The sequence below is a fragment of the Triticum aestivum genome, chromosome 3A (genome assembly GCF_018294505.1).
Source record: "Triticum aestivum cultivar Chinese Spring chromosome 3A, IWGSC CS RefSeq v2.1, whole genome shotgun sequence".
In the NCBI taxonomy this organism is placed as follows: domain Eukaryota; kingdom Viridiplantae; phylum Streptophyta; class Magnoliopsida; order Poales; family Poaceae; genus Triticum; species Triticum aestivum.
In genome coordinates, this window is record NC_057800.1 from 58,915,345 (window position 1) to 58,928,873 (window position 13,529).

Below are 13,529 nucleotides of genomic sequence, written 5' to 3' on the forward strand. Positions count from 1 at the left end.
ACCATGTGCGGGATCTGAGCTCCCATGACTTTGACAGGACTGGGTGGAGACATCGGAGCAGATTGACTGCCCGACCCCTCGGCCCGAAGACCCTGCAGACGCTCTCTAACGGAGATGCGGACCCCGGCTCCTTATGAGGTGCCAGAGAAGAAGATCAAGAAGAAGGCCATGGGAACCCAAAAGAGTTCCCGACGCCAGGTGGTATCGGACATATCGTCCGATAACTCCGAGACGCACTCCTCCCGTGAAAATGAGGAGGAGGAAGATGAAGATTCTCCCCCTCCAGCCGGGGGAGACAAGAAAAGGAAGGCCGCCCCAACCGGGGAGGCCAAAGGGTCCAAGAAGGGAAGGACTCTCCTTCCGGACTGTTCCACCACCGCCGCCGACAGCGAAGACGAGTGGTTACTCAGGGCCAAGCTCCTGGCGAAGTCGTAAGTATTCGGATACCAGAGTAACTCATAGCATACTTTTATTGCACTGCTTTTCCTAACGCCGAATATGATCATGCAGTCCGCCCCGAGCCCGTATCGACGTATCCTCGTAGGGCGGTTCCTTGGACTCGTCGGATATGAATAGTAAGTCACTTCCAACCACCTCCTCTCCTCGACCTACGGACAATGTCGAGGTATTGTCTCAAGGGGCACCGAGCTGGGGGAGATAGTCCTGGAGACGCCTCAAGGCGACCTTCCGGACTCCAAGCGCAAAGGGAGCAAGACTCCCAAGGGCTCCAAGTTCGGCCCTCAGCCGAACACCACGCAGGAACCTCCAGTGGTTCCGGACTCTAGCAGGCGGCCCCCTTCCAAGAGGGGCAATCTGCCCGTGCCGGTGACCTCTGTCCATCCAGAGGCACCGGACAACCTGCTGGGAGCGCTTTGCGGCGCTTCCATTGACGAAGAGCACCGCTTCCATCGACGAAGAGCACCGCACTATTATGAGTGTGGTGATCAAGAAGGTTCAGTCCGCCAAGAGCGGACTGACTGAAGCCTGTGTCAGCCTTCTAACAGGCTTTGAGGTAAGTATTTAAAATATAGGAAAATATTACCGCATAGAGAGTAGCCCCTGATGCTCTATTTGGTGTTCACAAAGAAAAGCCAAATCGAGGATCAAATAATATCTGCAGGAGTCTAATATAAGTATGTCTGTATGCATATGCAGGCTTCGCTGCTGACCTCTGCCACACTGAATGCGGAGGTCGTCGTACTGAAGCAGAACCTCGAGCGGTCCGAGAAAGAGCTTGGCCTTACCAAGAGGCAGCTCGAGGAGAACAAAGGTAAGTAATACCTTGTCTATATATATATATATATATATAAGATGTGGTTGCAAAATGATAGGATCATCATGGATGTGCCAGGGGCCACAACCGAAGTGGTGACCCTGAAGCAAGCGATGTCCGAGGCCAAAACAAAGCAGCCAAGGAGCACACCGAGCGGGAGAAATAGGAGGCACGGGTAGGCGAGGTGTAGCAAGAGCTCCAGGCTCTCATGAAGAAGCACAAGACTTTGGAGCTTGACTCGAAGACGTGAGAGTCCGAGCTTGCCGCGGCCCTCGAGAGCACAAAGTGTGCCAAGGCTGAAGCCCAAAAGGCCCTCAAGGAAATTGAGGTGATGAGGAAGATAGCGGCGGGTAAGGCATTCATTATGCAAAGCAAGCATGTGAAAGTAAATTACTTGTTACTTACCCGATTCTGGAGCTCTCTAGGAGCATTCGCAGATTTGCCTCGCAGCGTGTCAGATGCCGCAAAGTACTACCAGGCCGAGGAGGGAAGCTCGAAGGAGAAGTTTTTCTGGTCTCAGTATACTGGGACCGAACACCCGATGCCTGTGAGCGACCAGCTGAAGCAACTGGTCGAGCTGCACAAGGCGGCCGAACAGGCCATGAGGGGCCTTATAGTCCGAATGTGGCCTGGCGACTCCCTTCCCAATAGCTACTTCGGCCTGGTGAGGCGGCTTGTGGATGCCTGCCCACGGCTGGAAGTCATAAAGCGGTCCGTCTGCATCGAAGGTGCACGCTGGGCTTTTGCCTGTGTGAAGGTGCACTGGGCCAAGATGGACACCGAGAAGCTGGTGAAGGAGGGGCCACCACAGGGCAAGGAGCATCGCCAACCTGAAATGTATTATGAGGGTGTCATGCAGGGTGCCCGTCTTGTGGAAGACGAGTGTGCGAAGGATGTAATTTTTTAATGAACTTGCTCGTGTGATCCCGTATTATGAAAACTTGTTCATGTGCTCTATCCAACGCTTGTTTGAATTTAAAATATTACCTTCTGTGCGGCTGTTTATCAAGTCTGAGAGATGGCCAGTCGTCGGCTTCTGCCCCCTTGCCATGAGTGCTGGGGTGTTCGGGATAAATCTGAGCACTCTTTTTCCCATTCTTGGGTCCTTCGAGGGAGGTGCTCATCGCAACGAACAAGGCAATCAGACTATAATGCTTTGTCACTCTCACTTAGCCATAGAAGTCTACAATTTTAAATTTTGGTGAAGCCCCTAGTATTCGGAAGGCCGAATTCGGGGTGCTATACACACCTAAGCCGGACAAAGACGACTCCTCGCCCTAAGCGGCATAAGTCTTTAGGGACTCGAGACCTCTCGAACAGCGACCAACTCTCGCCTTATCATGACAGTCAGTTTTAGCTTTCTCTACAGAGGTGCTTGCCCAGATGAACCGGGGCATAATCGCAGTAGTTCTCCAAGTGCTACCTTAGCCAATATAGCGGAACGTAAGGTATCAAAACATGGGAGCCAGGCAAACCCAACTATTGACCCAAGACACGATTCAGAGCTGATGCATATAATGTTATAAGTTCGGGGTGCCGCATTGTCAAAAGTGTTCGGACTTCTCACGCCGTATTATGGGGTACGCTTAAGCCCCTGGCGTATTGGCCGTACCAGAGTGTACGGGTGCTGAATGTCATGAATGAACATATATATATATAAAAGAATAGAGAATGCGGTAATAGTCTAGTGCTATGCATTGTTTATTCAAAAAGGTGCGTCGAAGCAGAATGATACAAGTAGTGCGATAAGCAAAAAGTAGGACTATTTGACATGTCCCCTCCAAGGGCAAGCTGAGGTATGGTATTTAAAGCAGGTATTTCACTCGTTATCAGAGACCACCTGGGAATTCCATGGTGCGATGTAGCTTTCTGCCTCCTTGGTTGTTGTATCGTGTGTCCGGCAATCGTACTGCCGGACGGGGTTTCCAGAGAGTAAAGTCCTGAAAGAGAGAAAAAATAACAAAGCGGGAAGCCCCTAGTGCAGTTGAGCCGCGTTATGGGGCGTGCCGTAGTCGTGCCCCCCACCTATGCCCATGGTATTTTCAATGTGTAATTATGTACGCGTGGCGCGGATTTCACCGTTTGGCTGGGACTGGGGTGGGGGCCGCATTGCTATGCGATCTTGGAACATGCCAGGCGGTGTTGTTGCAGATTACTTCGGGCGCGCTTGACGGTGTCCGGGTGTTTAATTGCCAAACTGGTGGATTGCCTCAAGAAGTTGCTTTGTGCTTCTGCTGCGAGGGCCACAGTGGGCTCCTCCGTGCGGAGAGAGCGCTCTATGTTTTTGTTGACTGTGATGACCCCCCGAGGTCATGGCATCTTGAGCTTGAGGTATGCATAATGCGGTACCGCATTGAATCTTGCAAACGCGGTTCGCCCGAGCAGTGCGTGATAGCCACTGCAGAACGGGACTATATCGAAGATTAACTCCTCGCTTCGGAAGTTATCCGGGGATCCGAAGACCACTTCTAGTGTGACTAAGCCTGTGCAATGGGCCTCTACACCTGGTATGACGCCTTTGAAGGTCGTTTTTGTGGGTTTGTGTAGCGCCCCAAGACTGATGTGCCAGGTGTCCTCCGGTTATTCGTTGTTGTTGCCTTGTCATTGCTTGCGTGTCATGCATTTCATATCATGTCATCATGTGCATTTCATTTGCATACATGTTCGTCTCATGCATCTGAGCATTTTCCCCGTTGTCCGTTTTGCAATCCGGCGCTCCTATGTCACCCGGTGTCCCTTTCTACCTCTTTTCGTGTGCGGGTGTTAAACGTTTCTAGATTGGACCGAGACTTGTCATGCGGCCTTGGTTTACTACCAGTAGACCGCCTGTCAAGTTTCGTGCCATTTGGACTTTGTTTGATACTCCAACGGTTAACCAAGGGACCGAAAAGGTCTGCTGTGTGTTGCAGCCCAACACCCCTCCAAAGTGGCCCAAAGCCCAGCTAAACCCCCTCCATCATCTCGGTCGTTCGATCACGATCGCGTGGCCAAAAACTGCACATCATTTGGACTCTCCTAGCTCCCTCTACCTATATATATGTGTCCTCCTCCGAAAAAATCGCGGATGAAACCCTAGCCCCGCTCCTCGCGCCGCCGGAAATAACTCCCCATCACCGGCCGGACATGTCCGCCACCAGCGCCACCTCAGTTCGCCCAATAGCGTTGTGCCACCTCAGCTCCACCGCCGCTCCGGGCCAACCGGCTCACGCCACCTGGCCTCCTGCCTCATCCCCGCCGCCGTGCTTCACCTGCCGGCCCGCTAGGGCCCGCGCGGGGCCCTCCGGGCCCGGTCGCCGCCGCCAGCCGCTCGGCTCGCGCCTGCCCCGCCGCCTGGATCCCGTCGCTCGCAGGCCGCCTCCTCTTCCCAGATCGATGCCGCCGCACCTTAGCCGGCCGGAGCAAAGCTCCATGGCGGCGAGCCCCTCCGACGTCGCCGACCCCCCCCCCCCCGCGCCGCCGTGCACCGCCGTCCTTTGCCGCCATCGCCGGCGACTGCCGCTCCAGCGACCTCGCCGCACCACCGCATTCCTCGCCGTCCGACCTCCTCGAGCTTCTTCTCCGGTGAACAGTGTCTCCGGCGAACATCGTTTTCCGCGCCCGATCCGATCTAGATCAGATCTGGAAACCCTAGCCGGAGGTTGACTTTCTCCCTCTCTCCCAGTAATTTTTTTGCCTTTTTCATCATGTCATAACTCATCATTCGTGGCTCCGTTTTGAGCGTGTAGCATATCAAAATGTTCGACTCGACGAGTACATAATTTCATCTCATTGCATCATTTTCATTTGAGCTCATTTTGATGCCCGGAATGCTGTTGGAAGAGGGCTATGTGAGTAATTTGTCAGATCTGTTTCAGCAAATGGCATTTTGTCATTTTTGCCATGATAATGTGTGCATGCTATGATCCAGAGCTCTACATGTGTTTTGTAGAATGCCATGCCATCTTTATAGTGGTGCTTACCATGTATTTTTGTGATATTTGTGGTGACTAGCACAAGCTTGCAAAGTAGCGTAATCGGTAATGCTGATTTCAGGGACTTGGAATTTCACTAAGTCCTTGTCCTGATTTTGTTGTTATGCCATATGTTCATATTGTTTTCCTAGTGATCCGTGCCTCTTTTGAGGATGATCAGTAAGGATGTTCTTTTAACATTGTGGTGATCTATCCATCCATGTCTTTGTTTGCATTTATGGAGCACCCTAGCTTGAGTCAATCGAGCTCTACTTTTGCTATTGCGTGAATCCTGGCAGATTGTTGACATGATTAGTGATTTTGCCGAGGATGTTGCTATTGATCCGTGTATGCTATGTTGTTGTTCTTGCCATGTCTAGCTCCTATGCCATGTATTCTTGATGGGTGTATACTTAGTTTGTCATGCCATGCTCTGTAGTGAGTGCATCGAGCTCGTAAACATGCCTACTCGTTAACTGATTTGCATGCTCCAGTTTTTTCACTAAGTCTGAGATCTGTTTATGTTTTTTCCATGTTCACATGCATGCAATTGTATTTTCTGATCCCTTTTGGCTCAAGGTCACTAAGGGACTTTTTTACGTGCTTTGAGCATCTTCATGCCATGACTTGCTTTGCCATGTTAAGTTCCCGTAGCATGTAGTTTTCATGCTCTAAAGTGTGCTTCCTGATGTTAAATCCCAGACTTGTGTTAATTTCACTAAGTCTGAAATCTGTTATCATTTGCACTTTTGCCATGCTTGTTTGAACCTGTTATTGGATGAATTAGCCATAGCTCAGTGTTCATGTTTTGTTAAGCTTCTTGAGTGGAACCCTGCCATGTACTTTGTTGCCATGTTCGAGTGCTGTAGCATATTTATCTTGTTGCATTTAGATGGCTACTTGCTTATTATCACAGACCGGTGCCATATTTGTTTTGTTTGCCATTTCCAAACCGTGCATCCGATTCCGGTGATCTTTATATCGATTTCAACCGAAATCACCTCACCTTTCCAGTGGCACTATTGGATTTCCAAGTTGAGGCCAGGTTCAATCATTCCTTTGCAAATCATGCATATGCATCGCATACCGCATCCCGCATATCATACCATGTTCATGTGTTGGTTGTTTACTATGTTGTGTGCTTCTTTCCGGTGTTGCTTCTTCGGGTTGGTTCTGATAACGTCGCGTTTGTGAGGACCCATTCGTCTACGTCCGTTTGTCTTCTTCATGGCCTCGTTCTTCTTCCTTGCGGGATTTCAGGCAAGATGACCATACCCTCGAAATCATTTCTATCTTTGCTTGCTAGATGCTCGCTCTTTTGCTATGCCTATGCTGCGATACCTACCACTTGCTTATCATGCCTCCCATATTGTTGAACCAAGCCTCAAACCCTCCTTGTCCTAGCAAACCATTATTTCGCTATGTTACCACTTTGCTCAACCCCTCTTATAGCGTTGTTAGTTGCAGGTGAAGATTGAAGTTTATTCCTTGTTGGAACATGGAGATGTTGTTCCTTGTTGGAACATGGAGATGTTGTTCCTTGTTGGAACATGTTTACTTGTTGGGATATCACAATATATGTTATTTAATTAATGCATCTATATACTTGGTAAAGGGTGGAAGACTCGGCCTTATGCCTGGTGTTTTGTTCCACTCTTGCCGCCCTAGTTTCCGTCATATCGATGTTATGTTCCCGGATTTTGCGTTCCTTACACGGTTGGGTTATAATGGGAACCCCTTGACAGTTCGCTTTGAATAAAACTCCTCCAGTAAGGCCCAACCTTGGTTTTACCATTCGCCACCTAGCCTCTTTTTCCATTGGGTTAGGCCAGCCCAAGGGTCATCTTTATTTTAACCCCCCCCCCCGGGCTAGTGCTTGTCGAAGTGTTGGTCCAACTGAGTAGACTGCGGGGCCACCTCGGGGAAACTTGAGGGCTGGTTTCACTCGAAGGATGTTTCATCTGGTGTTGCCATGAGAACGAGATATGTGCAGCTCCTTTCAGGATGTCGCGCATCTGGTGGTCTTTCTGGACTTGTTTTACCATTGTCGAGGATGTCTTGTAACCGGGATGCCGAGTCTGATCGGGTCTTCCTGCTAGAAGGAATATCCTCCGTTGACCGTGAGAGCTTGTGATGGGCTAAGTTGGGACACCCCTGCAGGGATTTGAACTTTCGAAAGTCGTGCCCGCGGTTATGGGCAGATGGGAATTTGTTAACGTCTGGTTGTAGAAAACTTTAAGTTGACCTTAATTAAAATACATCAACCGCGTGTGTAACCGTGATGGTCTCTTCTCGGCGGAGTCCGGGAAGTGAACACGGTGTTGGAGTTATGCTTGACGTAGGTTGTTCTAGGATCACTTCTTGATCATAGATGTTCGACCGTGCTTTTGCTTTTGCCTTCTCTTCTCGTATCTCCTATCGGGATTTGTCGGCACATTCGGGTGGCTTTGCTGGTCTTGTTTTACCTTGTCGAAATGTCTTGTAACCGGGATTCCGAGTCTAATCGGGTCTTCCCGCTAGAAGGAATATCCTTCGTTGACCGTGAGAGCTTGTGATGTGCTAAGTTGGGACACCCCTGCAGGGGTTTGAACTTTCGAAAGCCCTGAAATTGACCTTAATTAAAATACATCAACCGCGTGTGTAACTGTGATGGTCTCTTTCCGGCGGAGTCCGAGAAGTGAACACGGTGTTGGAGTTATGCTTGACGTAGGTTGTTCTAGGATCACTTCTTGATCATAGTTTCTCGATCGTGCTTTGCCTTCTCTTCTCGCTCTCGTTTGCGTATGTCAGCCACCATATATGCTAGTCGCTTGCTGGAGCTCCACCTCATACCTTTACCTTACCTATAAGCTTAAATAATCTTGATCGTGAGGGTGTGAGATTGCTGAGTCCCTGTGACTCACAGATACTTCCAAAACCAGCTTGCAGGTGCCGATGATGCCATTCCAGGTGACGCAACCAAGCTCAGAAGGAGCTCGATGAAGATCTTATCCTTTATGTTGTTTCGTTCTAGTCGATCAGTAGTGGAGCCCAGTTGATGTCGATCGGGGATCTGTGTAGCATTTGGGGTAGTCTTCTTTTATTTGGGTTCCGTAGTCGGACCTTGATTGTATTTGGATGAATGTAATGCTTTATTCATGTATTGTGTGAAGTGGCGATTGTAAGCCAACTATGTATATCTTTCCCTTATGTATTATAAGGGTTGTGTGAAGATTACCTCACTTGCGACATTGTTTTCAATGCGATTATGCCTCTAAGTCATGCTTCGACACGTGGGAGATATAGCCGCATCGAGGGCGTTATAGTTTGATCCTTGAGGGGTCTATACCCATTTTGCGCACTATGTCCTGATAAAGCAGGTTCAGGCTGCTGCCGCCGTCCATAAGGACTCGAGTGAGGTGAAATCCGTCGATGATTGGGTCTAGGACTAGTGCAGCGAATCCGCCATGACGGATACTAGTGGGGTGGTCCCTGCGATCAAAGGTGATCAAACAAGAGGACCATGGGTTCAACTTTGGGGCGACTGGCTCCAACGCATATACGTCCCTTAGCGCACGCTTCCGCTCACTCTTGGGGATGTGGGTTGCGTATATCATGTTTACCATCTGCACTTGTGGGGGGGACCTCTTCTGTCCTTCAGTGTTTGGAGGCCGGGGATCCTCCTCGTCATTTCTATGTAACCCCTTATCTTTGTTTTCGGCATTTAATTTGCCGGCCTGCTTGAACACCCAACATTCCCTATTGGTGTAGTTGGCTGGCTTGTCGAGGGTGCCGTGTATTTGACACGAGCGATCAAGTATACGGTCCAAACTGGATGGGCCCGGAGTGCTTCTTTTGAATGGCTTTTTCCGCTGACCGGGTTTAGAGCCTCTGAATCCGGCTTTGACTGCCGTATCCTCGGTATTGTCGCTGTTGATGTGGCGCTTGTGTTTGTTGCGACGTGACCTGCCATTGCTATCCTTGGTATCGGGAGTACCATGGTTCTTTGATATATTATTGCTGCGAGCCAGCCAGCTGTCCTCTCCCGCGCAAAAGAGGGTCATGAGTGTCATGAGGGCTGCCATAGATTTTGGCTTTTCCTGGCCAAGGTGCCGGGCGAGCCACTCGTCGCGGATGTTGTGCTTAAAAGCTGCTAGGGCCTCTGCATCCGTACAGTCGATGATTTGATTTTTCTTTGTCAGGAATCGTGTCCAGAATTGCCTGGCCGATTCCTCTGGCTGCTAAATTATGTGGCTCAAGTCATCAGAATCTGGTGGTCGCACATAAGTGCCCTGGAAGTTGTCGAGGAATGCGGCTTCCAGATCTTCCCAACAGCCAATGGATTCTGCTGGCAGGCTGTTGAGCCAATGCCAAGCTAGTCCTTTCAGCTTGAGTGGGAGGTATTTGATGGCGTGTAGATCGTCACCGCGGGCCATGTGGATGTGCAGGAGAAAGTCCTCGATCCATACCGCAGGATCTGTTGTACCGTCGTATGATTCGATATTTACGGGTTTGAAACCCTCTGGGATTTGGTGATCCATTACTTTGTCTATGAAGCATAGGGGGTGTGCCGCGCCTCTGTACTGGGCTATGTCGCGACGCAGCTCAAATGAGTCTTGTCCGCTGTGTTCGGCCCATCGGATTTACTTTTACTGTATCCGGCGTGACGGTTATCGTCTCACGTAGTAGCGCGCCCTCGTGATCCGTAGATCGATCTTGCATGTTTCGCTTTGTCCTCCAATACGTCTCACAGGTGTAGCGTGTTTCCCCGTGCCTTGACATTTTTATTTGAGTGGCGTCGGGGTGCGGGGTGAGCTTTTGGCTGAAATGCCTCTCTGTCGCGGCCACGAGGTGGCCGATTAGCCGCGTCATACGCTGAAGATGTAGGTTTTAATGCTTCCTCCTCCAGTCGGGGTAGCAACTTGCGCTTTGGGTAACTCTTGGAAGGGCGTTCGAGTTCATATTCCTCGGCCGCAAGGACTTCAGTCCATCTGTCAGCTAGCAAATCTTGATCAGCTTGAAGCTATTATTGCTTTTCCTTAAGGCTATTTGCCGTGGCTATAAGCCGGTGCTTGAAGCGCTCTTGCTCGACGAGATCCTTAGGCACGACTAATTCGTCATCGTCGAGGCTTGCCTCGTCTTTCGACGGAGGCATGTAATTATCATCCTCCGCCTCTCCATCTGCCGCTCTCTTGGGAGGGCTGTGTCGGTGTCAAAACCGGCGGATCTCGGGTAGGGGTGCCCGAACTGTGCGTCTAGGCCGGATGGTAACAGGAGGCAAGGGACACGAAGTTTTACCCAGGTTCGGGCCCTCTTGATGGAGGTAAAACCCTACGTCCTGCTTGATTAATATTGATGATATGGGTGTTACAAGAGTAGATCTACCACGAGATCAGAGAGGCTAAACCCTAGAAGCTAGCCTATGGTATGATTGTATGTTGTGATTGTTGTCCTACGGACTAAAACCCTTCGGTTTATATGGACAACGGAGAGGGTTAGGGTTACACAAGGTCGGTTACAAAGTAGGAGATATCCATATACGTATTGCCTAGCTTGCCTTCCACACCAAGTAGAGTCCCATCCGGACACGAGACGAAGTATTCAATCTTGTATCTTCATAGTCTAACAGTCCGGCCAATGGAGATAGTCCGCCTGTCCGGAGACCCCCTAATCCAGGACTCCCTCAGTAGCCCCCGAACCAGGCTTCAATGACGACGAGTCCGACGCGCAGTATTATCTTCGGCATTGCAAGGCGGGTTCCCCTTCAAATTCTTTGTACCTGTCGAAATAATGTCCGGTTCCTTGTGATGGTTTGTACTTCTTGGCTTCTACGCCCAATAATGGCTACTTTCCACGTGTCGAGCGAATGTGAAGAGCCAGGGTGTTTTCACATTTACCCCCCTAGCTATGTAAATGAGCTGTCTATTTAAAAAGACGAGGATTCGGATCCAAATCACATCATCCTCCCTTGTCGAGTCTTCATCAGAGCGTACCCGATAGAGATACATTCCACCATGGCCGGTCGACACAGCTCCTCCTCTCGCACCCCTAGTTCCAAGCCTGGAGATTGGGAGAGATGTTCCATCCCGCACAGCAAATTGGTGATGCTTCAGTACAAGGGATTTCTCCCCCCCCCCCAGCGTACCTAGTGCTGGTTCGAGCCGGGCTTGCCACCTATAATGGCGGAGAGCAAGCGGAGAGCCGTCCCAATCCATCCAAGGGAGAACGGGTATGCCTTGTCCCTTATCTGGTAAGAGGGCTTGGATTCCCAATCCATCCGTTTCTCCGAGGGCTTCTAGGGTTCTATGGCCTCCAGCTGCACAACCTTACGCCTGCCTCCCTGCTACATATCGCGGGGTTCGTTGCCCTTTGCGAGTTATTTTTGGGCTATGAGGCTCATTTCGCTCTGTGGAAGAAGTTGTTCTGCCTTGTGCCCCGTTCTAAGAAGGGATCAATATATCAAGTGGGTGGATCCGAAGTGTGGCGTACTGCTGGGACCGGATACCTATCCGGGACCCCAAGGAAGACGTCCGAAGACTGGCCTTCAGAATGGTTTTATATAGAAGATGTCCCCCTTCCGGACCCTATTCGGATCGGCCTTCCTGAGTTTGACAACGCCCCTTTGAAGAAGCGCTAGAGCTGGCATCCACGGAGCCCCTTGGAGGAAGACGACCGGGACATTCCTTATCTGATGAGCCGAATAAGCTCTTTAGCTCGATTTAGATTGACCATGATCGAGGTCATGGCTATATGCATTATGCGGGGGGTGCAGCCGCTCCAGTATATAGGCCACCCCATGTGGGATTTCAACGGGGAGGATGACGCCACCCGCCACAGCCGCGAAGGGCCGGGATCGGCTACTGATCTAATAAAGATCTTGTCCACTTTGTACAAGGGAGAAGAGGAGGAATTCCTCTGTGTCAACCCGCAGGGCGGATTCTCCATGTACAATCCTCCGAGCTGGGTAAGCGGAGATTTTTTCTCGCCCATCCATTTCGTATTCCCGTAGTTTAAGTATTCATTCTAGTGATTTCATCACAGGAGCTGCGCTAGGCAGTAAAGGAGATAAACAGCCCTCCTCCACAGCCCGAGGACCCTGGACGGTCCCTTGACCCGGCCTCCCAAGAGGATCCGGACATATCTGTGGAGCTGACCGACGGGGTATTTTACCAAGGGAGTAATGACAATACCTTGGTGGCCATTACGGCTGATTACCCTGGGCTAGTTCCAGCCTCATAGGTGACTGAGACCCAAGTCCCAGCACTTAAAAAGGGATCCGTCCTTGTGCTCTTTTTATTGCCGTATAACAGCCATGTTTTGCAGGGGAGGTCCTCGTGGCAAAAGGCCGAGCCCGTGGCAACTAGCCAACAAGGGGCCGCTAGGCCAGGCAGGCTGAAGAGATCCGCAGTCCGGATTGAGGCACCAGCGCAGCGTTATGGCGCGCCATCTTTATTACAAGACATTATTTACAGAGGCATACTAACGCCCATGCCTTCTTTTCAGGAAAAAGAGCGCTCACCGGACTATACCCGGAGAGGCTACCAATCGCGCCTCCACAAGCCAGGCTCCAAGGCCGGACTCAGAGGTGGGAACGAGTACAAGGTGTGCGCCGGGTGCTCCTCCGACAGAGGATACGGATAGACTGTCCGCCACCCATTCTGAGGTGGAAAGTGCCATGAACCACAGGCGTCGCCGGACTGTTCTTCGTGACGCTTGTTTCTCCCCAGAGGCATTGGATGCCTTCAACTCGGGAGATGCGCACCTCCGTGCCGCTCAAAATGGTCTAGCCAGAGCCACGGAGCAGTATGTAAAAGACATACAGGTGAGAAAATTTGATGATGATATATATCAGTAGCCCCTGAGACTTGAAACAGTTAGGATAACTGATTTAAGGATCATTTGTTATGTAGGTTCTTACAGAAAAGAATACACAACTGTCCGAGGAGCTGGAAGAATGCAAAGCCCAACTTTAGGCCGCACTGGCCACAACAGGGGAGCCCAAAGAGACCCCCTCTGGTAACATATCCGTCAAGTGATAGGTATCATATTAGAATGCGACTTTACATGCCGATCTGACGATAAAATTGTAGATGACGTTGGAGTGAATCCGGATAAGCAACAGCTCATACGCCAACTGAAGGCTGGTGAGAGCGTGCTTACAAGGGTGAGGCAAGAGAAGAATGATCTCCAAGATGCCAACACCAAGCTGGGCGTGGAACTGCAAGATGTTCGTGCCCAACTGTCGGACTCTGTTAAGGAGAATCGACGACTTCGACGCGGCATATTTAGTAAGTGCTTGAACGAACTTTGAAAAAGAGTTCAGCGAG